The sequence below is a fragment of the Rhinoderma darwinii genome, chromosome 3 (assembly GCF_050947455.1).
Source record: "Rhinoderma darwinii isolate aRhiDar2 chromosome 3, aRhiDar2.hap1, whole genome shotgun sequence".
Classification (NCBI taxonomy): Eukaryota; Metazoa; Chordata; class Amphibia; order Anura; family Rhinodermatidae; genus Rhinoderma; species Rhinoderma darwinii.
Genome location: NC_134689.1, coordinates 87,878,625 through 87,903,504, shown reverse-complemented (window position 1 = coordinate 87,903,504; position 24,880 = coordinate 87,878,625). Strand labels below are relative to the sequence as shown.

Below are 24,880 nucleotides of genomic sequence, written 5' to 3'. Positions count from 1 at the left end.
TACAGCACCAGAACAAAGCTCAGTACTTAAATACAGCATCAGAATCAAGCTCAGTACATATATACAGTCCCAGAACAAAGCTCAGTACATATATACAACACCAGAACAAATATAGCTCAATTTAGTGCAACCCATGCCATATAGGTTTGTACAGCATAAAACTACAGCTCCTAGCATGGCCCGATCAATAGTAAGGATATGCTGGGAGATGCTGTTTCACCAAAAAAAAATCATACCACCCATCATCTCGCTGCAGATCATACAGTGACTACAGTACTGATTAGAGGCAGAATGAACATTTACATTAAGTGGCTCACTGGTGACGTCTCAGATTCTAGTTCTTTTCTTCTCCCTCTGGTCCAGACCTCTATGATAGATTTCTTCCGGCCACGACCCATTTCTGCAGTTTTCTGCCCAGATGTCTTCACTTCTCACTTTTAAAACATTTCTGCACCTATACACGAAGTTAAAATCCTCAACACCTCTAAATATAATAAAGCGCCATACACTGCACCTTTAAATATAATAGCGCCATACACTGTGTACCTGGTTATAAGCCCCTGTAGATAGTGCCCCACATACAGCCCTCTGTAGATATTGCCAACATATGGATTCCAGAGCTGCAAGGCAATAGTGCTAACCACTGAGCCACCGCGCTGCCCTACATATAGCTTCCCCTATAGATAGTGCTCCACATATAGCCCACCCCTGTAGACAGTGCCCTACATATAGCCCTGTGTAGATAGTGCCCCACAGGTAACCCACCCCTGTATATAGTGTCCCACATATAGCCCACACCTGTAGATAGTGCACTACAATTAGCTCCCCCTATAGATAGTGCTCCACATATAGCCCACCTCTGTAGATAGTACCTCACATATAGCTCCCCCTGTATATAGTGTCCCACATATAGCCCACCCCTGTAGACAGTGCCCTACATATAGCCCCCCTGTAGCTAGTGCCCACAGGTAACCCACCCCTGTATATTGTGTCCCACATATAGCCCACCCCTATAGATAGTGCCCTACAATTAGCTCCCCTAGAGATAGTACTCTACATATAGCCCACCCCTGTATATAGTGTCCCACATATAGCTCCCCCTGTATATAGTGCCCCACATCCCCACATATAGACCCCCCTGTAGATAGTGCCCCACATATAGACCCCCCTGTATATAGTGCCCAACATATAGACCTCCTGTAGATAGTGCCCCAGATATAGACCCCCTGTAGATAGTGGCCCACATCCCCACATAAAGACCCCCCTGTATATAGTGCCCCACATATAGACTCCCTGTAGATAGTGGCCCACATCCCCACATATAGACTCCCCTGTATATAGTGCCCCACCTATAGACCCCCCTGTATATAGTGCCCCACATATAGACCCCCCAGTAGATAGTGCCCCACATATAGACCACTCTGTATATAGTGGCCCACATCCCCACATATAGATCCCACTGTATATAGTGCCCCACATCCCCACATATAGACCCCCTGTAGATAGTGCCCCACATATAGACCCCCATGTATACAGTGGCCATACAGAACATTATAGTGCTAAATAATAAGAGAGGCATGGGGCCGCCATAGTTCCTGCCCATGGAGACCAAACCTTACCAAAGTGTGCTACAGTATCATGTCTAACAGCGTTGAGTTTTTCATAAACCAAGATTTTATTCATAAGTTTTTTACGCCGTAAGTGAAAGTAAAGGTCGTCTCCAGTTTTGTGCAATATGTATGCGAGCTGACATCATAAGGAGCTGAAGCAATTTAAAGGTAGGGTAAAGAAAGAGTGCACATTTCATTTAACTTCGCTTGGACCATTATCTACATTCATCCAATTCAGTATATTAATTGAAGTAATAACAGCACTGGCAGTGGCTACATCAGATGCTCTTTCTTCTGTTGTATATACAGAGCTAAAGAACCCATTACTAACTCTGCCTTCTCTTGATCCCCTGTGACCAACTCCCGATTACCAATATTTGGGGATCCTACATGTTCAGACCTTGGCTTTTTTTCATGTATATACTTAGAATTTTTGGGGATTTATTTTGCTATCTTTGGCCACCTGTCATTAATTTTGTATTTTTGCTGATTTTATTACCTTTTTACAGATTTTATTCAGCTCTTTATAATTTACAAGGGCTAGAGCTGAACTCTCAGATTTGTATTTTTCAAATGCCCTTTTTTTGTCATATATTGCCTTTTTACAGAAGGTGTAAGCCATGTGGGGTTTAATTTTTTTGTCGTTTATGCTTGTTACCTATAGGAATAAATTTTGCACTATAATTATACAAAGTGGATTTTAAGATCTCCCATTTATCTTTTGTACCATTATTTGACATTAGTTCTTCCCAGTCTATGTCCTGAATTGCAGCCCTCATCCTGGGGAAATTGTTTGCTTTTTACAGTATAGGTAAAATGCAACTATATTGTGATCACTGTTACCAAGGTTTTCATGAACACTGACGTTCCCAACAAGCTCTGCATTAATAGAAATATCAAATCCAACAAAGCGTCACCTCTAGTTGGGTCTTACACAAACTGGGCCATAAAATTTTCCTGCAACTGGTTGAGGAAATGTCTCCCCTTCACAGTTGTAGCCGAACCATGACACCAATTAATATCCTGGTAACTAAAATCTCCCATTATTACTACAGTACCCGCCTCTGCTGCCCGCTCAATCTGTTTATATAGCTGACTTTCCATCTCCTCAGTTATATTGGGGTGTCTATAGATTTCACAAAAAAAATCATTTTTTCATTGTTTACCTCCCTTTGTAATTCCACAGACAAGGTTTCAACCTCCTCACAGTCTTCCCCCACTATTGTCTCTTTCACACTCCTCTTCATATCACTTCTCACATACAGACATACATCGCCGCCGTTCCTATTTGTCCTGTCTCTCCGAAACAGTGTAAAACTCTTTAGATTTACAGCCAAGTCATGAGAAGAGTCCAGCCATGTTTCAGCAACACCAACTATATCTATATGTTCCTCTAGTACGAAGGCCTCAAGCACCCGCATTTTGCTTGCATGACTTCTGCCATTTGTAAACATACACTTTAACTTGCATTTCAAATTGCCACGTTCGGTATCAGAAATGTCACTATTTTACATTATTTGGGCATATTTATCTTCAATTTTGTTTTGTAACAAAAGGATCTCCTTATCCTGTTGCCTAGTCCTCGCCCCACAGTCGGTTTCTCCCCCCACCAATATAGTCTCACCCTCTCCAACCTAACTACCCCTTTATTTTCTACATTGACCTCCCTCCTCAGCACTAGTTTAAATACTCCGCCACCCCAGCTAGAATTCTCTCCCCCAGCACAGCGGACCCCCTTTCATTTAGGTGCAAATCATGCAGAATACAGTTTGTACCCCAATAAAAGTAATATCGCTTGCTGATCATAATTGAGTTTGCTAAGTTTGAGTGCATGTTCACACAGGGCGGATATGCTACGTAAAAGTACATAGCGTATCCGCCCTGGTCACTGCAAGGAATTCCACCCGAAAAACAAACGCACCAAATTGGGGTGCAGTTTTTCGGGCAAAATGTCCGCTGCGGAAAAGAGCACGTAAAAATAAAAAGCCCAAACTTACCTAAAGGCATGGCGACGCATCCCTCTGCCATCCTGCAGTCCGGCCACCTGATATGTTTCATCCCATGCGACTGCTGCCGCCTGTGATTGGCAGCAGCAGTCACATGGGATGAAACGTCATTTCTGGAGGCCAGGCAGGAGCAGAGAGTTCTGTGTACGCCTTTTTTTCTGTTGCAATTTTGTGCGGCACAATGGCAGCTCTTCCACTGCAAAAATTGCACCATCTGCTATTTGGTGTGGGTTTTACCTCCCCGTTGAATTCAATGAGAAAAACCTGCAACAGAAAAGCAGTGATTCTGCATCATAAATGGACATGCTGAGGGTTAAAAAAAAACGCACAACACGTCAATGTATGAATCTTTTTTACATTAGGTTTTTTACACAGCGTGTGGATGAGATTCGTTCAAATCTCATCTACTTTGCTGCTACTGTAATACGCTGCCGATTTTCCTCAAATAAATTAGTTGCGGAAAATCTGCAGTATTTACGCTACGTGTGAACCTGGCCTGAGAGTGTTTAGCCTGCCTGACACTGTGCACTCCAGATAAAGTGATGAGCTTGCTTTCTGCTTTAACGCTCAAGGCAGTGGAAGAGTTACCTCCTGGGATGCTTGTGTTGTGTCTAAGGAAGTCTAAGCTGACATCAGCTAAGCTTAACTCATTAGTACACTTTATAGATTGGAAGGGGGAGGGCTCACTGGCTATAAGGCGACTGACAAGATTTATGGAGCATTTCCCTTTAAGAGCTGGTTGTCTCAGGGAATCTGCAGCAGTATCCTGCATGCATCTCTCTACAATATGAGCAAGATTATTGCACACACAGCAGAATAAGCTCCTCTATGACCAGTGTCCATGACAGTTCATCACTGTTGGTGCAGGAGGGGTCACAGGCTTTATGTGCAGCCTTAAGACAAGCTGCAGAGTACTTACATCAGTCTGTGGTGGATACTTACACAAGGTAAGACTTCTTCATTTTATAACTGCTTTACTCATGGTACAAGAGGCATTAGAGAGAACACAGTATTGAAAACACAGTGTCCAGAGCCCATCTATTGCACTGTATAGTGATTCTTCTATGGCCACATAAGGAATGAATGTTCTGAGTAGATCAAAACGTCTATTTCAAGGACAGGAATGATCAGTTGAGTGCAGGTTACGCCATAAACTCCAGTGTTCCACCGCTGTATTTATCCGCAGAAGCCAAACGTGCAATGTAAGCGAATAACACATTAAGAATTTGTTACATGCTATAGCTTGGATCTTTTATGGAGTATTTATTTATTTACTTTTACATTTATATGGCATAAATAACTCTTTAAAGCTTATATTTACCATTATGTTCTAGTTTACATCTAAAATGATATAAAAGGTTTAGTTACTTTGTAAATACATTTCATATATAAATTCATAATACTCCTAAAATACAAAATATCTTATAGTCAATAGCTGCAATCATAAAAAATATGCAGCCTTTAGGGCTCATTCAGACAAGCGTGATTCTCGTCCGTGTGCTGTGCGTTGAAATAATGTACAGCACACGGACCCATTGTTTTCAATGGGGCTATTCACACATACATTGCGTAAAACTCACTGCATGTCTTATATTAGTGTGCGTTTTCACACACCTAGTCGCCCATTGAAGTCTATGGGTGCGAGAAAACCACGGACAGCACGCGGACGCACATCCGTGTTTCACGCATCAATTACTTAAAAAGAAAACACATTAAAAAGAAGTGCTTGCACGGATGTGAAAAACACATGCCACACGCAAAGCACACTGATGCAAAAACGCAATGCACACGGACATGAACTGTAGAAAAAAAACGCAGCATTTTTACCCATGCAAATAAAAAACGTGAATTTAACCTAAGAGCGGAAATCTTCCTACATACCATGCTGGCTCAGTGTCTGCACAAAGTTTGTATGAAAAATACTATTTTACATCAGGTACTGTATTGTTTAGATAGATAGATAGATAGATAGATAGATAGATAGATAGATAGATAGATAGATAGATAGATAGATAGATAGATAGATAGATAGATAGATAGATAGATAGATAGATACGAGGGTGAGTAAAAAATGCGTGATAAGGCCAATACGCGAAACGAGCGTCGGGGTGCTTCCTGGGCATACAGACTTTACCTTATCAATGGGTAAGGCACTTTGAAACCACATGGGACTGTGTCTTTTTGAACTAGGGGTTGAGATGTTCTGCCATTTGGCACTTAATACTATAATACTAAAAACCTGTTTTGGTTTATTTCACTACGTATACTTACTATCTTTTGGCTAGCCTTTTGACGTGTAGCTAACATTCCCATCCCCCATCCCCCCTTTTTTCCACTGTCTTATTTTTGCACTGTTTTCAAATACTTTCCCTGCAGAACCTCTTCCTGTATAGCCATCTTTTTGCACTATGCACTTTTGCTTGATTTTTAAACATGCCCCAGATTAGGTACTTTAAACCCATTTGACTATGCAATTGACATCATATTTTCTGATTATTGTGATATACTTTTGTATGTGACATACATCCTCGTGATATTGATGTCCTTTATCTGTGTAGCACCTATACAGTTAATCTTGTTTGGATCTTTGTATATTTTATATTTCCCATTTTTCAATAGAAAATAGAATTGAGATTTTCAAATTTTCATACTAATAATAGTACATGACTCCTTGTTCTCTTTTGTATGCATAGTTGAGACTTGAGCGACCTTCCTTGAACTTCTCTATCCATTCGTGAACACTTCTTCGTGACAAAACACTTTCACCATACTGTGCAAAATACAAAGTCTTCGATAAATATTGGCCCCAGACACACCTTCAGACCACAAAAAACGAATCACTGCACGCTTCTCTTCTTTTGTGCAAATCACAAGTGGGGCAGCCATAGTTTCTCGCACCGCAGTCACAAATAAACAGACATAACACATTCAAACCTGTACAGCAGTGACTGGGGATACAGCGACCTCGTACAGAAAGCACTGATAAGACAGTGTGGCCAACAGAAGTTTTAATATAACCGGAGTGCGGGTAATTTTTGACTCACCCTCGTGTGTGTGTGTGTGTGTGTGTGTGTATATATATATATATATATATATATATATACAGTACTGTGCAAAAGTTTTAGGCAGTTGCTGCAAAGTAAGAATGCTTTAAAAAATAGAAGTGTTAATATTTTTTTTATCAATTAACAAAATGCAAAGTGAATGAACAGAAGAGAAATCTAAATCTAAATCAAATTGTTATTTGGTGTGACCACCCCTTGCCTTCAAAACAGCATCAATTCTTCTAGATACACTTGCACATAGTTTATGAAGGAACACTGCAGGGAGTTTGTTCCAAACATCTTGGAGAACTAACCACAGATCTTCTTTGGATGTAGGCTTCCTCAATTCCTTCTGTCTCTTCATGTAATGTCAGACAGAGTCGATAATGTTGAGATCAGTGCTCTGTGGTGGCCATATCTTCACTTCCAGGGCTCCTTATTCTTCTTTACACGGAAGATATTTCTTAATGACATTGGCTGTATGTTTGGGGTCATTGTCCTGCTACAGAATAAATTTGGAGCCAATTAGACGCCTCTCTGATGGTATTGTACGATGGATAAGTATCTGCCTGTAGTTCTCAGCATTCAGGACACCATTAATCCTGACCAAATCCCCAACTCCATTTGCTGAAATGCAGCTCCAAACTTGCAAGGAACTGCACTCCAGTTCTTCAGCAAACAAACTGCCTTCTGTTATAGCCAAATATTTCAAATTTTGACTCATCAGTCTGGAGCACCTGCTGCCAGTTTTCTGTACCCTAATTTCTATGTTGCATAGTTGAGTCGCTTGGCCTTGTTTCCATATCGAAGGTATGGCTTTTTGGCCATAATTCATCCATGAAGACCGCTTCTGGCCAGACTTCTCAGAACAGTAGATGGGTGTATCTGGGTCCCACTGGTTTCTGCCAGTTCTGAGCTAATGGCACTTCTGGACATCTTCCGATTTCGAAGTGAATTCAGCATGATGTGTCTTTGATCTGCTGCACTAAGTATCCTTGGCCGACCACTGTGTCTACGGTCTACAACGTTGCCCATTTCATTGTGCTTCTTTAAAAGAGCTTGAACAGCACATCTTGAAACTCCACTCTACTTTGAAATCTTTGCCTGGGAGAGACCTTGCTGATGCGTTATAACTACGTTTTGTCGTGTTGCTGTGCTCTGTCTTGCCATTGTTGACCTGTGACATGAAACTGTCTTTCACAACCTCACCTTTGTAGCAGAGTTGGCTGTTTCTCACCCAGTTTTAAGTCTTCTACACAGCTGTTTCTGTTACAGTTAATGACTGTGTTTCAACCTACATATAAAAATGAGGATCATTATCACCTGATTGGTATAATTGGTTAATCATACACCTGACTATAATCCTACAAAATCCATGACTTTGTGCAGGTGTACTAGAATAATTGGTACTGTTTTGAAGTCACACCAAATATTGATTTGATTTCGATTTCTGTATATTCACTTTGCATTGTGTTCATTGATTAAAAAAACAACACTTCTATTTTTGAAAGCATTCTTATTTGCAGCACTTTTCCACAACTGCCTAAAACTTTTGCCCAGTACTGTATGTATATATATATATATATATATATATATGTATATATATATATATATATATTAATAATAAATACATATATATGTGTATATATATACATACAGTGAATGAAATAAGTATTTGATCCCTTGCTGATTTTGTAAGTTTGCCCACTGTCAAAGACATGAACAGTCTAGAATTTTTAGGCTAGGTTAATTTTACCAGTGAGAGATAGATTATATAAAAAAAATTAAAAAAAATAACATTGTCAAAATTATATATATTTATTTGCATTGTGCACAGAGAAATAAGTATTTGATCCCTTTGGCAAACAAGACTTAATACTTGGTGGCAAAACCCTTGTTGGCACGCACAGCAGTCAGACATTTTTAGTAGTTGATGATGAGGTTTGCACACATGTTAGATGGAATTTTGGCCCACTCCTCTTTGCAGATCATCTGTAAATCATTAAGATTTCGAGGCTGTCGCTTGGCAACTCGGATCTTCACCTCCCTCCATAAGTTTTCGATGGAATTAAGGTCTGGAGACTGGCTAGGCCACTCCATGACCTTAATGTGCTTCTTTTTGAGCCACTCCTTTGTTGCCTTGGCTGTATGTTTCGGGTAATTGTCGTGCTGGAAGACAGCCACGAGCCATTTTTAATGTCCTGGTGGAGGGAAGGAGGTTGTCACTCAGGATTTGACTGTACATGGCTCCATCCATTCTCCCATTGATGCGGTGAAGTAGTCCTGTGCCCTTAGCAGAGAAACACCCCCAAAACATAATGTTTCCACCTCCATGCTTGACAGTGGGTACGGTGTTCTTTGGGTCATAGGCAGCATTTCTCTTCCTCCAAAAACGGCGAGTTGAGTTAATGCCAAAGAGCTCAATTTTAGTCTCATCTGACCACAGCACCTTCTCCCAATCACTCTCAGAATCATCCAGATGTTCATTTGCAAACTTCAGACGGGCCTGTACATGTGCCTTCTTGAGCAGGGGGACCTTGCGGGCACTGCAGGATTTTAATCCATTACGGCGTAATGTGTTACCAATGGTTTTCTTGGTGACTGTGGTCCCAGCTGCCTTGAGATCATTAACAAGTTCCCCCCGTGTAGTTTTCGGCTGAGCTCTCACCTTCCTCAGGATCAAGGATACCCCACGAGGTGAGATTTTGCATGGAGCCCCAGATCGATGTCGATTGACAGTCATTTTGTATGTCTTCCATTTTCTTACTATTGCACCAACAGTTGTCTCCTTCTCACCCAGCGTCTTACTTATGGTTTTGTAGCCCATTCCAGCCTTGTGCAGGTCTATGATCTTGTCCCTGACATCCTTAGAAAGCTCTTTGGTCTTGCCCATGTTGTAGAGGTTAGAGTCAGACTGATTAATTGAGTCTGTAGACAGGAGTCTTTTATACAGGTGACCATTTAAGACAGCTGTCTTTAATGCAGGCACCAAGTTGATTTGGAGCGTGTAACTGGTCTGGAGGAGGCTGAACTCTTAATGGTTGGTAGGGGATCAAATACTTATTTCTCTGTGCACAATGCAAATAAATATATATAATTTTGACTATGTGATTTTCTTATTTTTTTTGTATATAATCTATCTCTCACTGGTAAAATTAACCTAGCCTAAAAATTCTAGACTGTTCATGACTTTGACAGTGGGCAAACTTACAAAATCAGCAAGGGATCAAATACTTATTTCCTCCACTGTATATATACATACATATACATATATATATATATATATATATATATACATACAGGGTCTCGGCTAACCTGTTAGGAATATGTCTATAGACTAGCTTGTTGACTACAAAGTAACTCAACTTTATATGTAGAATGTTTTTATATATAAATTGTAAAATGTTTTTTGGAGGATATCAAAGCTTTAAGTATAGATGGCAACTTTTGCCACGACACAGGTCACGCGGTCAAGGATTGTTGTGTCTCTCTGCCTGCATCGCAGGTAAAGAAAGTCAATGTGGCCGACTTTACAATTGCAAGACATTCAAACCCACTCGACCTCTTGCGAATGTGGTATACTGCTCACAGCAACTTGCAGGCCGCAAAGCGGCCACACTTACATTAGTGCAATGTATGCAGCACGAAACATCCATCTTTAGACGCTCGACCTGTAGCCCTAGCCTTAATTACACCATTTCAGGCAGGAATATTTTATCCATATGTTTTGTTAATAAATCGGGGATCTAGAAATCGGGGATCTAGTTCACAGACTACCACCATTGCCATCTTCTTAACTTAAACAGATGGCGCCCCAAAGCCTAACTTATTACAAAAGTATTACGATTAAAGGGGTTGTCCGGTTTGAATTGTCAGGGTCCAGCTGCCGGGATCCACCTCAATTAGCTGGTATCTCCCTAAAAGACACAGTGAGTTTTCATTTTGGAGGTATTAACTAATGCATGGACCACCTGAGCTCTTTGAGAGGGAGAGCTAATCTAGCTCATACAAATGGGTCTCAAATGAGATACAGTATCCTCCTCTGTTATATCCATACTCCCTAATGGGGCATATAGAAAGGGGTCGTATAAAGCAGACAAGCCTGTTAATACATGCTGTGGTGTGCTATACGGGTACACTTTGAACCAATAGCGTAACACTAGCTGTGACAGAGTATACGACTGGGCCTGGGTAAGAATAAGGCCCACAAAGCCTGTAAGTTCTGGGCTGATGATCCAGCTGATGGAGACCTCCTTCCTTCTTGAAGTCATGTGGAGCCGACTATTAATAGATGTAGTTGCAGTGTGCTTATGTGTAGGCACATAGGTTCTGCCCACTGTTCCTGTCCTTTGCACCCATTCTCAGCATGCTATGGGGGAAATGCATCAAAACTGATACAAAGGAAAAAAGTTGCACATGGCAACCAATCAGGTCACTGCTTTCATTCTTCAAAAAAAACTGCTGAAATGGGATTTTATTTCTTTGCCCCAGTTTTGATAAATCTCCCCCTATATGTACAGGGACAGTGTGCAGCACCTCATGCTTAGACATAGATTTACAGAATCACGTTGCACGTCCGTTACAGTTCTTCAAGCATCATATGGGCAAAAGTATTGGGACACCTACATATTATTCCTTCATGAACTTTTATGACATCCCATGGGTTTACAGGTGCCATGATGATTGTATAATTTAGCACCTCTAGGACGATATTATGCAGGTTATGTATGGAGGTATTACATGGGCTGTATACAGCATTATTACGTAGGCTATGTAGTGGTATTATGTGGCTATATACAGCAGTATTATAGATGGGGGCCCCAGAAAAGTGACTGTATGTGTAGAACATTATATTAATTTTGTTTAACTGTCTTGATTTTTGTGGGCTAGGGAAATGTATTTTGGAATTAAGGGGGGATTTAAGCCCAAATATTGTAAAGCATTAACGTGTGATCTTAACAAGGGAACCTTGATATAAAAAGAAATGTAATATATCCAGAGTTGTATTGAGAGTTTCAGGGTGAGGCACAGGGGCGTAACTAGGAAAGACTGGGCCCCATAGAAAACTTTTGACTGGGCCCCCCATCCCCTAGGTGCCACACACAGCTCCCATTGTAGATAGTGCCCCCTGTAGATACTGCCCCCATGTAGATTGTGCCATACAGCCCCCCTGGTAGACAGTGCTTTACAGCCCCCTGTAGACAGTGTCACACCCCACTTGAAGATGGCTCCCTCACCCCCCTTGTAGATAGCGCCCTCACCCCCCCCTTATAAGAGTGCCATACAGCCCCCCTGTAGATAGTGCCATACCGCCCACTGTAGATAGTGCCATACAGCCCACTGTAGATATCGCCATAAAGCCCCCCTGTAGATAGCGCCATACAGCCCCCTGTAGATAGAGTTATACAGCCCCCTGTAGATATTGCCATACAGCCCCCATGTAGATAGCGCCATACAGCTCCCCCTATAGATAGCGCCATATAGCCCCCTCCTATAGATAGAGCAATACAGCCCCTCTACAGTAGATAGTGCCATACGGCCCCCCTCTTGTAGATAGCGTTCTCGCGATGAACAGGGAGAATCAACACAGATGAGATCCTTGTGTAGGCTGGCGTGATCCAGTGACGTCATCACGCCGGCCTGCGAAGGGATCCCGTCCCTGCGCCTGAACGTGGCCTGTAGCCTAGTAAATGGCAGAGTAGGCAGCTACCTCCCTTTTCTGTCATAGCGTTCAATAGTGTCTGCGTCCTAAGGACACAGATACTATTGAATGTGGCATCGCCACCGCTGTTTCAGCCACAGCGGCTGCTAGCGGCACCACCAGGCATGGTGGGCGGCACGTGCCTCCTCATTCTGCGGGCCCCCTCATGCCGTGGGCCTGGTAGCAGCTGCTATGGTTGCTACAGCGGTAGTTACGCCACTTGTCAGGCACAAAGAGCTAACAAGGTTTATAATATTTCTATTGAAACATGCTCTTTTGTGATGTTACGTTCTAAAGCTATTTTGAAGAAATCTATTACTCTGGTTTATTAATAATCATATCACTAACAATATTCTAATGTGTATGCTAAAATGATACTGGGGAGATAAATATTGTTGTCATATTAAATATTTACGATGGCCTCTGCTAATAATATGTTGGATCGATTCGACCTTATTCGGGCCTAGTGAGATTCCCACCCCCTATCTCCCTACTCTCTTTTCTATTGTTTCTTGTTTCCCCTGTTTTATCTTATTGGACGCTGTGTCCATTATTGTTTATATGCTATTGTTAGCATTTCCTATTTTTATTACGCTGACTATAATTGTTGTTCATTCTTGTTAATGGTCAGACTCTACTTGTTAATAACTGTCTTGTATATAGACGGTGTTGGCGCTATACAAGTCAACTCTTGGTTCTTTGCTTATATTGTCTTATTAAAAAATCTCAATAAAATAACTGTTATACTTACGACCGCTATAAGCAGCAAGGCTCAGTGTTATCCAGGTACATCAAACATGCTCTCTTGTAGTAAGGCTGCTGCAATATTTACCAACCTCCACATTCTGACATTAGAAGTGAAGCTGAAGAACATCAACACGTTACTAGACAACGACCTGGCTAAACCTTACATCCGGTGGAGCAGTTCAATGAGTGTGCGTTTTCTTAAATGAAAAGTTGGATTTGCGATTGCTAGGCACATGAAGATAGACACATGACATGTCCATTAATAAGCATGGTGTCAAATGCTTAAACATTGTAGAAGGGTTACAAATGTTCAGGTGAATAGTTAGAAATATTATGATCATGAGGAATAGATTCTATTAATAGGTATGAATATTACTTGCAGAGAAGACATTGACCTTTACCTGGTTTCATAAATTATTTATGTTCACTTGGAGAACAGAGATAGACACCATTACTATTTTATTAATATTACAGGGCAGTAACTCCCTGTCTTAGAATCAGCCACATTTCCACATATTTGCTGGTAATTCTAGAAAAATAAGACCTGCTGAAGAGCATAACCCCTTTATGAGAACGGTGATACATACAAACTGATGTCGATCCTTTGTGTTGTGAATACATTGTGATATTGACAAGGCCTCACTCGTAAAAACCTGTGCAGACAAAAGCTAGACGAACAATAGCCAATCAGATCCCATCTGTTATGTATCAACAAAAAGTTAGATATTTCACTGGTTGTTATAGCAACCTGTCAACTTTTTGTCTCCAGGTCATATTTTGGGAACCCCACAGTCAGTGACCTTATTGAAATAAAATTGTCCTCTAGTACTGGTCCAAGATCAATATTTCATAGGTCCCGTAGAGCTTCATATTTTGAATGGTTGCTGTCAAGGGCAAGGTTTTTTTTATCGTGTCTCATTGATTCATTTTAAAATGTGTACTAATAAGAAAACATGTCATTGAGGGTCAGTATTTACACGGGTAACATTATACCAATAGAGGCCGAACTCAGAAAACATGTTAATCCAATTATTGTTCACACAAATTTTTTTTATTTTTATATATATATAAAAGTGGTGATTGGCATCAGAAATAGTAAACAATAGGAAGACATCATTAAATAGGATATATCACAGAAGATTGGCCTCTCTTCTTACATTACATGTGCCCATTGATTATCTATAGCATAGGCTAAAAGTTTTTTTCTGCAAAACTATAATCTAGGACGATTTATCAATGATGTCACAGGATGCATGAACTCATGAGTTGGGGGAAAATGGGGCAGGTTGTGCCAAATTTATTAAGATTGCGCACATGGTATAATATATTTGGAACATCTTGACAGGCATTGTGGACATACATTTATTCTATTTTACATCTGGTGCCTTTTTCTCTTAGCGACACCCATTTTTGTACTACATTGTTCACCTTTTATAGGTTAGCATTAAAAGTGTCTAAAACACGTATTCAATTGGGCACAGTCTACAAAATTAACTTTTTTTTGTCACGGTTTGTGTCAACTTCAATTTGAGAATTCTGGCACTAAGCAGTAATGACTAAATCGTATTTTGGGCCTTGATGACAAGAATAAAATGTTACCATTTTTAAATGTGTCATTCTACAAGTGAATATATTTTATCTTTAGTCTAACAAAAATTGTTTTACATCTTGTTGCAGAACACATTGGGCTTTTCTATTGAACCAAATTGCAACAAACATATTTTAATCCCACAGGCATAATACTGTATAATACTAATATATTTTTATCACACAATTAATTGCATGACATGGCAGGTATGGACAGGGCAAAATGTACATTTTTTATCCTTCAGTTTATTGTCTATTTTATTTTTTTACATTATGCTTAAGATTTTCTTCCACACTAGTGGTGCTCAGGGTAGCAGAGAATAGACAATCTATGCCTTTTTCCCTTATCTATCTATCTATCTATCTATCTATCTATCTATCTATCTATCTATCTATCTATCTATCTATCTATCTATCTATCTATCTATCTATCTATCTATCTATCTATCTATCTATCTATCTATCTATCTATCTATCTATCTATCTATCTATCTATCTATCTATCTATCTATCTATCTATCTATCTATCTATCTATCTATCTATCTATCTATCTATCTATCTCTGTATATATATATATATATACACACACACATATATATATATATATATATATATATATATATATATATATATACATATATATATGAATAGTGATATAATGGTAACTGTTGCTGGTGGTATACATATGGAGATATATACTGGAAAGACACAGATCATCTCTTCTGGGCATACTCTCGGCCACAGGAGTTTTATTTTGCGTGATCTCATTTTCTCAATAATAGTAATGATACATGTTACTTGAAAATAAATGATAAGAGGTTAGCGAAATTTTACGCTAACGACGAAAATGCCTGAACCTGTACTATGGCTAAAATTGCTAGAAATATATATACAATTTCACGTTTTCATTTTAGCTGTAAATTGTAAATTTTCCTAGATCAGCATTTATGGTGAAAGAAATGGAAGTTTTTTTCCGGCCTCTCTTGGCCAGCATGGAGGCTGTTTGAAGTTTAGTGATGGCTTGTTCAGCTGTTTGTCTGCTTGCTCTCTTCTTGCTATGCGGGATCGAAGTTTCACTCTCCTGCTGTGTACCAGGCTGTGAGCAGACTCTGAGATGTTATTTTCAAGGCTGTAGCTGAGCAGTTAGTTCTCTGCAATGATTTATTTTGTTACATGTGTCAGAACAATAAGTAAGAAAGCTTTCATTGTTATCAGCTGAACCATAGTATAAAGAATTATTCCCGATAAAACTTTACATCTGAGTGTTACCCAGACTCTTGGCTCTTCCCAGCATGGGCTAACTACAACCGTAGCAGCTTCTATGGGGCCCCAAAGCTGAGGGGCCCATGCAGATGTAGAAACGTTATTGCACTTTGTGGGGTAAAATATGGTGGCGGCTTTCTGTTGTCTGGCACCACTTTGTAGGTTCTCAGTTGTGCAGAAGATACAACATACTATCCACTACTATCTATCCCTTGGTTCCAGTAAAGGTAAAAGTACTTATTCTGCTGTTTGTATTACTACAGTTAACAGGGTTGTCCAAGAGTACAAAAAAATAATTAAAAAAATAACAGAAAAAGTAATAAAATAATAAGAGTAAAAAAACCTCACCTATTAAATCCCGCACCGTTCTAGCGATGATGCTTTGGTGGTCACTACTGGTCTTTGTTTACATTCCAGCAGCAATGACGTGGTACATTGGTACGCAACCATTGCAGCCAATCCACCCCTCTTGGGACACCCCTTTAACTGGACTTTTAAAAAGACGGGGGGGCCCATTCCTGACTTTGCGATAGAACCCTATGAATTCTGATTATGCCACAGTTCCCCATGTTTACTAACCTCTTCCGACAGCTACCTTGAAGAGGTCTACCACTGTTTTCCTTTTGTATATCCCCTTTATAAATCTATTTAGGTGGATTATTTGTGAAATCAGACTTGTTTTCGTTGGCAAATTTGTACATTTGCCTGTAAATTCAGATGCATTTGTACAAACGTGGTAATGTAATTTTCTACCACAAGATTCAGTATCAGATTCACATAATGTTGAAATAAATCTCTCTAGAAGATTTCTGGATGTAATATTGCAGAACAGAACTGTATGGACAGGTTCATGGAGATTATAATTGCATACTAAGAAAAATAATGTGCATGTTTATCACTAAACTTCTAATTTCTTACATAGATTTGATTCTGCCTGGATTGTATGGCTTTCCAGAGCAAACAGAGAATTGTGGGAATATATGTCTATTATTAAACTCCGCACATTGTAGTGTCACTCGCGGCTGTTGCTTAGCGCTAGTATGACATTTGTATACATCATCACACCACATACTGTGTCGTCTCTGTACAACTCTGAAATACTCACTAACGTAGGAGACTGGAAGGTTAATGGCAAAAAGAAGCCTGTGTACTACTGATTTTAGCTATACTGTGAGTATATGTTCATATACTGCATATTGTTTACTGGGGTCTGTAAAAATTATAATCTGTTCATATCTGTATTGTTATTTCTATTTTAATGTTATGTCATAGGATAAATAGAATAGAATAAAATAACGGAAGTGCAGGATCCGTCACATGACGAACACCAACAGAGCCAAACGAAGCCATTGACCTCAGAGGGGTCCGTTGGATTTTCACCATGGTTTCCGTCATTCTACCAGAATAATATAGCGCTGCATGGTTTCGCTATTTATTTATTTTTTGTGATTTTTGATGCAATCTGCGACAGAAGCTCCTAAGGTGCCCTCCAACGCAGATATAAACACAACCAACTTACAAATGATTTGGGAATTAATAATTTTGTATTTGTATATTATTCATACATGGAATGCAGCTCTGTTAATATAAGAGGTGGTAATGATCACAATAAAAAACCTTGGGCATTAATATAAGGTTAGTTTGCTGTAAGGGTATATTCACACAGGGCGGAGACGCTGGGAAAAATCACACAGCGTATCCGCCATGGGCGCTGCAGGAAATTCTGGACGAAAAACCGCACCAAATTGTAGTGCAGTTTTTTTGGCCGGAATGTCTGCTGCGGAAAACTGCACGTAAAAAAAAACTTGGATACTTACATGGCAATGGCGACGCGTTCCTCTGCCGTCCTGCAGTCTGGCCTCCTGGGATGACGTTTCATCCCATGTGACCGCTGCTGCCATTCACAGGCTGTAGCGGTTACATGGGATGAAACGTCATCTCAGGAGGCTGGCCTGGAATATGAAACAGAAAAGAGAGACTTGGTCCGGCGCTGGTTGATTTAAAAGGAAATATTCCAACTTTATTCTAGGTAATGGTAGAATCAAATTAAGGGCAGGGGTGGTTGCCTCAGCAATAAGACTACGTGTTTCAGACAGATCACCTGTCCTTAGTCATGGCACGCATAGGCTTATTGTTGAGGCAACCACCCCTGCATCCATTGGATTTTACCATTACCTAGAATAAAGTTGGAATATCATTTCCTTTTAAATCAACCAGCGCCGGACCAAGTCTCTCTTTTTTGTTTCATTTACATCGTGTGCCGCCGCATGGGTCCGTATGCAGTCTAAACATGGACATACATATTGCTGGGCTGGAGGAGTCCTCCATTACATATTTTATGGAGTAAGAAACACAGAATTCTGGGTAAGTATAAGATTTTTTTTTGGAGTTGTGTTTTTTGCGGCGGGATTGCTGTTTTTCCGACGCAAAAAAAACGCAACATCTGCTATTTGTTGCAGGTTTTACCTCCCCATTGAATTCAATGGGGAAAACCCGCAACACAAAAGCAGCGATTACACGAATACAATTGAAATGCTGTAGATTAAAACATTGCTCAATTTCTGAGCGTTTTTTCCGCTTATCATTTACGCAGTGTGTGGATGAGATTTGTTCAAATTTCATCCACTCTGCTGCTGCTACTGTATTATGCGGCGGATTTTCCTCAACTAAATCCGTTGTGGAAAACCAGCAGTATTTACGCTACGTGTGAACTTGACCTTACAGTCTCCACTCTTCCAGTAAGGCCTCATGCACACGAACGTATTTTTTCCCTGCCGTAAATACTGGCGTAAATACGGGTCCGGTGTCACACGTATTCGACCCGTTTTGCACCAGTATTTACGAACCCGTGCTCGTAAATACGGTTCCGGTGTCACCAGTATTTCACCCGTATTTACGGGCACGTTTTCGATGCAAAATTGCACTGCACTAATCGTCAGCTTCTTCTCTCTATCAGTGCAGGATAGAGAGAAGGGGCAGCCCTTTCCGAGGTAAAAGTAAAAGAAATTCATACTTACCCGGCCGTTGCCTTGGTGACGCATCCCCCTGTTGACATCCAGCCTGACATCCCTGGATGACGCGGCAGTCCATGTGACCACTGCAGCATGTGATTGGCTGCAGCGGTCACATGGGCTGAAACGTCATCCAGGGATGTCGGGCCGGATGTCGAGAGGGACGCGTCACCAAGGCAACGGCCGGGAGACCGGACTGGAGGAAGAAGCAGGAAGTTCTCGGTAAGTATGAACGTCTTTTTTTTTTTTACAGGTTGCTCTATATTGTGATCGGAATTCACTGTCCAGGGTGCTGAAAGAGTTACTGCCGATCAGTTAACTCTTTCAGCACCCTGGACAGTGACTATTTACTGACGTCACCTAGCAACGCTGCCGTAATGACGGGTGCACACATGTAGCCACCCGTCATTACGGGAGCTCCATAGACATCTATGGGCTGCCCGTGCCGTTATTACGGCCTGAAATAGGACATGTTCTATCTTTTTCAACGGCACGGGCACCTTCCCGTAAGAAAACGGGAAGGTACCCGTGGCCAATAGAAGTCTAAGAGCCCGTTATTACGGGTCGTAATTACGACCCGTAATAACGGGAGTTTTTACGGTCGTGTGCATGAGGCCTAAGGCTTTTCCACTACGTTTTTTTTTTAAAAAAAATATCTGCATGGTACATGTCTATTCAGTTACAAATTATTATTAATGAGGTCAGATGCTGATGTTGGGTGATCAGACCTTACTCACAGTCAGCATTGCTATCTATCCCAAAGGATTTCCATGGATTTAAGGTCAGAGCTCTGTTCTGGCCAGTTACTTTTTTTTCTTCCTTAACAAATTTGGCTTAAAATTTGGTTATGAACTCGCTTTGTGCATGGGGCAACTCATGTCACTGTGTGCTGTTTCTTTAGGATTTTTCTTCAATTGAGATAAGGGCCCAAGCCCAGATTATAAAAAAAGCCTCATATAATTATTCCTTTGCCAGCAGACTTTACAGTGTGCCCTATTCATTTGGGCCGAAAGCATTATTCTGTCTGCCAAATACAGGTTAATCCTGCAGACAGAGTGAGAAGTATGATTCCAGAGAACTGCTCCAGAGTTTAAGTGTTTTTGGCCAATCCAGGCAGTATTTAGCATGATGAGCTCAATCCAGGCAGTACTTAGCATGATGAGCTCAATCCAGGCAGTACTTAGCATGATGAGCTCAGGCTCTTGTGCGGCTATTTGACCATGGAAACCCAGTCTATAAAACTTCAGATGAACAGTTTCTGAACTGATTTTGCGGTCAGGCAGTTTGGAACATGATAGCGAGTACTGCAACCAAGAACAGACAATTTTTACCCAATACTCGCTTCCTCACTTGGCAGCCCTGTTCTGTGAGTTTGTGTGGACCTCTATATCAGGGCTGAGCTATTGTTTTCCTATTAGCGTTAACACTTAAAAAGGACCTGTCACCTCTCGTGTCACCTCTTGTGTCTATTTTTAGTAAATACTTGTATTCTGCATGAAATAACAATTCTGGAACATATTTTCTTATGACAACTGGGTGTTACCATTCTCAAAAAGGTGTGTTCCTACACAGTCTTAACTCTGTCAGCACTGATTGGACATTGTCAGTTTTTGTAGGGACACACCCCCAACTTGTAACATTAGCTGTCAATTTATTCATAAATTTCTAGGAGGAATCACAGAGGAACGGCCCAATGTAGAGTGCTCAAAATGTCTTACTTCATGGGGAATCTAATAATTTTCTGAAACATATGTCAGGAGAGGTGACAGGTCCTTGTTAACCAATGGCATGTTTATAAAGCATCTGCTCCACTTCTTTCATCATGTATATCTGGAAAAAGCAGGTGTGGGTCCTCATAGTCAGACAGAGTGTGATTTACAGACAGTTTTAGTAAATCTACCCCAAGATCTTTGAACTACAAAGGAGATTGAATAAAAAATAATGTTCTTCAGTCAAATACCACTGGAGAGCAGAAAATATTTTACATATAGTATCACAATTCTGGAGCTTCTTTTCTTAGAAGTCTACATTGTGCTGTTCCTCTGTGATTCCTACTAGAAATGTATGAATAAATTGAAAACTGGGTGTTTTATATGACTAAAAGTATGTGAACAGCTGACCATCACATATACTGTACAGTATGTGAGTTTGTTTGATATCCCATTTCAAAACCTTGGGTGTTAATAAAGAGCTAGGCCCCCAGTTGGTCTCTGGGAATTTGTTCTTAGTTAGCTAAAAGAGCATTTGTGAGGTCAGACACTGATGTTGGATGAGAACATTTGGCTTGATGTACCAATTCGTCCCGAAGTTTGATGGGGTTGAGGTCAGCGCTCTGTGCAGCAAATTGAGTTCTTCTAAACACCAAATTCATCAAACATGCCTTTAGGGACCTTGCTTTGTTCCCTGGGGCACATTCATGCTAGAACAGGAAAGAGCCTTCCCGAAACTGTTGCCACTAAATTTGAAGCATACAATTGTCCAAAATGTCTTTGTTTGCCGTAGCATTAACATTGCCCTTCACTGAAAATAATGGGCCTAGTCTAAACCCTGACGTGCAACCCCAGACAAATATTTTTCCCTCCACTAAATTTTACGGTAGGCGCTATGAATTTTGGTAGGTAGTATTCTGCTGGTATCCCCAAACCCAGATTCGTCCATTAGATTGCCAGATAGTGAGACATAGTGAGATCACTCCAGAGAACACGTTTCTCTAGAGGCCAGAGGTGATGTGCTTTACACCATTCTAGCCGATGCTTGGCATTGCGCATGGTAATCTTAGGCTTGAGTGAAGCTGCTCGATATTGGAAATCCGTTTCATGAAGCTCCTGATGAATAAATCTTGGCTGATGTCCCTTTCAGAGGCAGTTTGGAACTCTTTAGAGAGTGAATCAACAGAGGATAGACAGTTTTTACGCACCATGCGCTTCGGCACTTGGCATCCCCAATCTGTGAATTTGCTTGGTCTACCATTTCGTGGTTAAGCTGGTACTCCTACACGCTTTTACTTTACAGTAGTACCACTTATGGTTGACCAGAGCAGATCCAGCAGATCAGAAATTTTGCAAACTGACTTGTGGAAATGGTGGCATTTAATGACAGTGCCGCGTTTAAAGTCACTAAACTCTTTAGCATGATTCATGATAGTATGTACGGATTAATTCTAAACAATGAAGGGAACACGTTGTTCGCAGAAGTGCCGCGACATCTCCATTGTACTAATCGGTGGGCCCCGGAAATCAACTCCCACTGATCAAACATTCTAAGGATAGGCCATCAATGCTTAATTCCCGGAGAACTGGGTGTGTTTTACTTGAACTGTAGCATGTCATCTTAGGCCCCACTCACATACATTTTTGCCAGGAAAGCTCCCTATGTACACGCTAAAAATGTCCATTGGCTACATTAGCCCGAAAAAAAAAAGTGTGTCCTTTTGGCCAATGTCGGGCTGATATACGCCTAGCTGATATACGTCTGTTTATATATATTTTTTAGTTATGGAATAGTCTAGTAGACTATGAAATTCTTTGCAATGGGATCATGTAAAAAAAAGTATACAGCGTGGTATAAATTCTTTCAACATGGGAGCTTTCAGGTAACGTATCTCACTGTATGACATCCATCTTAGGCGCCATTCCCATCACGTTAAGGCACTATGTTTATTGTTTATCTTGTACGTTGGGAAAGCTCCCAACATACAAGATAAATGTGTCCATAGGGCTCCATTGTCCCGACGGAGACCAAAAGAGTGTCCTTTTGGCCTCCATCGGGCTGGTATATGTCAATATACCTTTTTTTGAAGAATGGAATAGTGTAGTAGACTACGCTATTCCATCCTGAGGGATCCCGCAGAAAAAAATGTATATCACATAGTATACGTTTTTTAAAATGGGAGCCTATGGGTGTCGGATGCCACTGTATGCCATCCGCCACAGGTATACATTAAATGTATACCTCGGGGAGCTCCCAACATCACTGTCCATATAGGGATAGTAAAGTCAGGAGGTTCCACAGTGTTGGAGTCCCTGGGCAGAGCTCTAAAGATGGCTCTGTCCCGGGACTCAGGCCCCCTGAAAACTCATGAAGTCACCGTCCATATATGGACAGTGACGTCAAGAGAAGTCCCGGAGTCCCCGAGAAGAGCATCAGCTGATGCTCTGCTTGCCAAATCCAGCGATAAGGAAGGCCTGAAGTCGATGACCATATATGGACAGTCACGTCAGGAGGAGTGCTGGAGTCCCCGAGCAGAGCATTAGCTGATGCTCTGCTCTTCGAATCCAGCGATAGGGAACTCCTGAAGTCACTGTCCATAAATGCACAGTGATTTCAGTAGTTTTGCCAGAGCTAATCCCGGGGCTACGTATCGCACTCTATGCCATACAGTAGGATATGTTTTGGCCTGTTGTCGGAGGTATACATCAAGGGTCTTCCCAACGTATACCTCTCACGGAAGCCCCTAACGTGATGTGAATAGGGCCTTAGGCATCTGATACGATGTGCAGGCTTGTCAGGCTTGTCAGTCATGTTGGTTAACTGGGTTTTGAAGTCCTATCGCCTTTAAATCTCTTCAAGCAGAGCTGGTTTGAGAGAACTGACAATAGAGTAGCACTGCCAGCATACCAGAATAATTCAAGTTTTATTAGTACTCACAAAAGGAGGTATAGAAACAGCATATAACAATAAAAAACGTGGCATGCCAAGTCTCTGCCCGACCATGGGTTTTGCCCTGTCAGCTTCTTCCGGGGCATATTCATCGTATTCACCTTTCCTCAAGTTGGAAAACGAGAACATTGGACTTGTGTTTGTGGACTCATTTAGTCGTCTGAGAGGCTAAGTATATATTTTATTGTTGATTGTGAGTTTTCATAGCGTTTTGGACAACTCTTTACTTGGCCTGCCCGACCGAAAGTGTGCGTAGTACTTACATTTAGTTCTACCGTATTATCTTAGGCATCTGTTAAACTTATACGTCATGAGCTTTTCAATAGCTTTTCATGAAATGTAAGTTAAACGGAATCTATAATAGCCTTTGGGGGACTGATGCCACTGTTAGGGAGCTTTTCATGGTGTATATGCTAAACATAGGCCAAAAAACGTGATGTGAACATCGCCTCAGATGTAAATGACGCTGATGAAAGAAAAAACACACTATTTAATGGAGATAGATGGGAGCACAACAATTCCATACTGCACAGCTCATTAATGGATTTAGCAACTGAAACTTTCATCAATGCTGAAACAGCTTCCAGAATTCAGATTACACATTCCTGAGAGTTAAGGAGTGATAATAAGTGGAAGTCATGTGCATCGTATTAGGAGTAGCTTTAGCGACACCTTAGACCTTGTTTACACAGTCTGTGTTCCCTTTTATATATATTTTTTTGTAGTTTGTTAGAAGTGCACTAACTGTATGACATTATTCCTACATCTGTTTTCAAAATCCTACTGAATACCTACTATAAAATAAACTTGTCTGAAAGGGATCCTGTCACGTTGAAAATGAGTCCAATCTGCTGGCAGAATGTTATAGAGCATTCTGGGCTAGGTGTCCAGAGGGCGGTCCTACACAGTGATTGACAGCCTCCCCAGCATAAGTGTGAATACAGAGATAGCTTTCTATCAGTGATTAGGACCGCCCACTGGACTCCTAAGCCCAGAATGAGCAGAGGTAATAAATTAATAAATTACAAATTATACACTTGAATCTTTTGCTACAGAATTATAGCTCAACTCCTCCTCCTCTATAACATGCTGTCTCCGCAGATTGGACTGCATTTTCAACGTGACATATTCCCTTTAATTCCCCCTCTTACTAGGAATGAACATTTTCAACTCCACAATATTTTATTTCTGTGATGATCCCATTATGATGTCCAATTTTTTGTCTGGATAGTGGATAATGATGTGTCTGAT

The 24,880-nt window shown here is 40.8% G+C and overlaps 1 protein-coding gene across 5 annotated transcripts in view; it reads left to right on the top strand.

The window, feature by feature from the left end:
• ACSL6 (acyl-CoA synthetase long chain family member 6) overlaps positions 1-24,880 on the top strand; it is a 231,806-nt gene that overhangs the window by 63,740 nt on the left and 143,186 nt on the right. The window contains exon 1 of one of the 5 annotated variants that reach the window (XM_075856445.1): positions 4,354-4,563. The exons of the other annotated variants lie outside the window; for them this stretch is intronic. The gene's annotated coding sequence lies outside the window, so the exon portion shown is untranslated. Of the gene's footprint in view, positions 1-4,353; positions 4,564-24,880 lie in introns of those variants that run through there. 5 annotated transcript variants of the gene reach the window in all.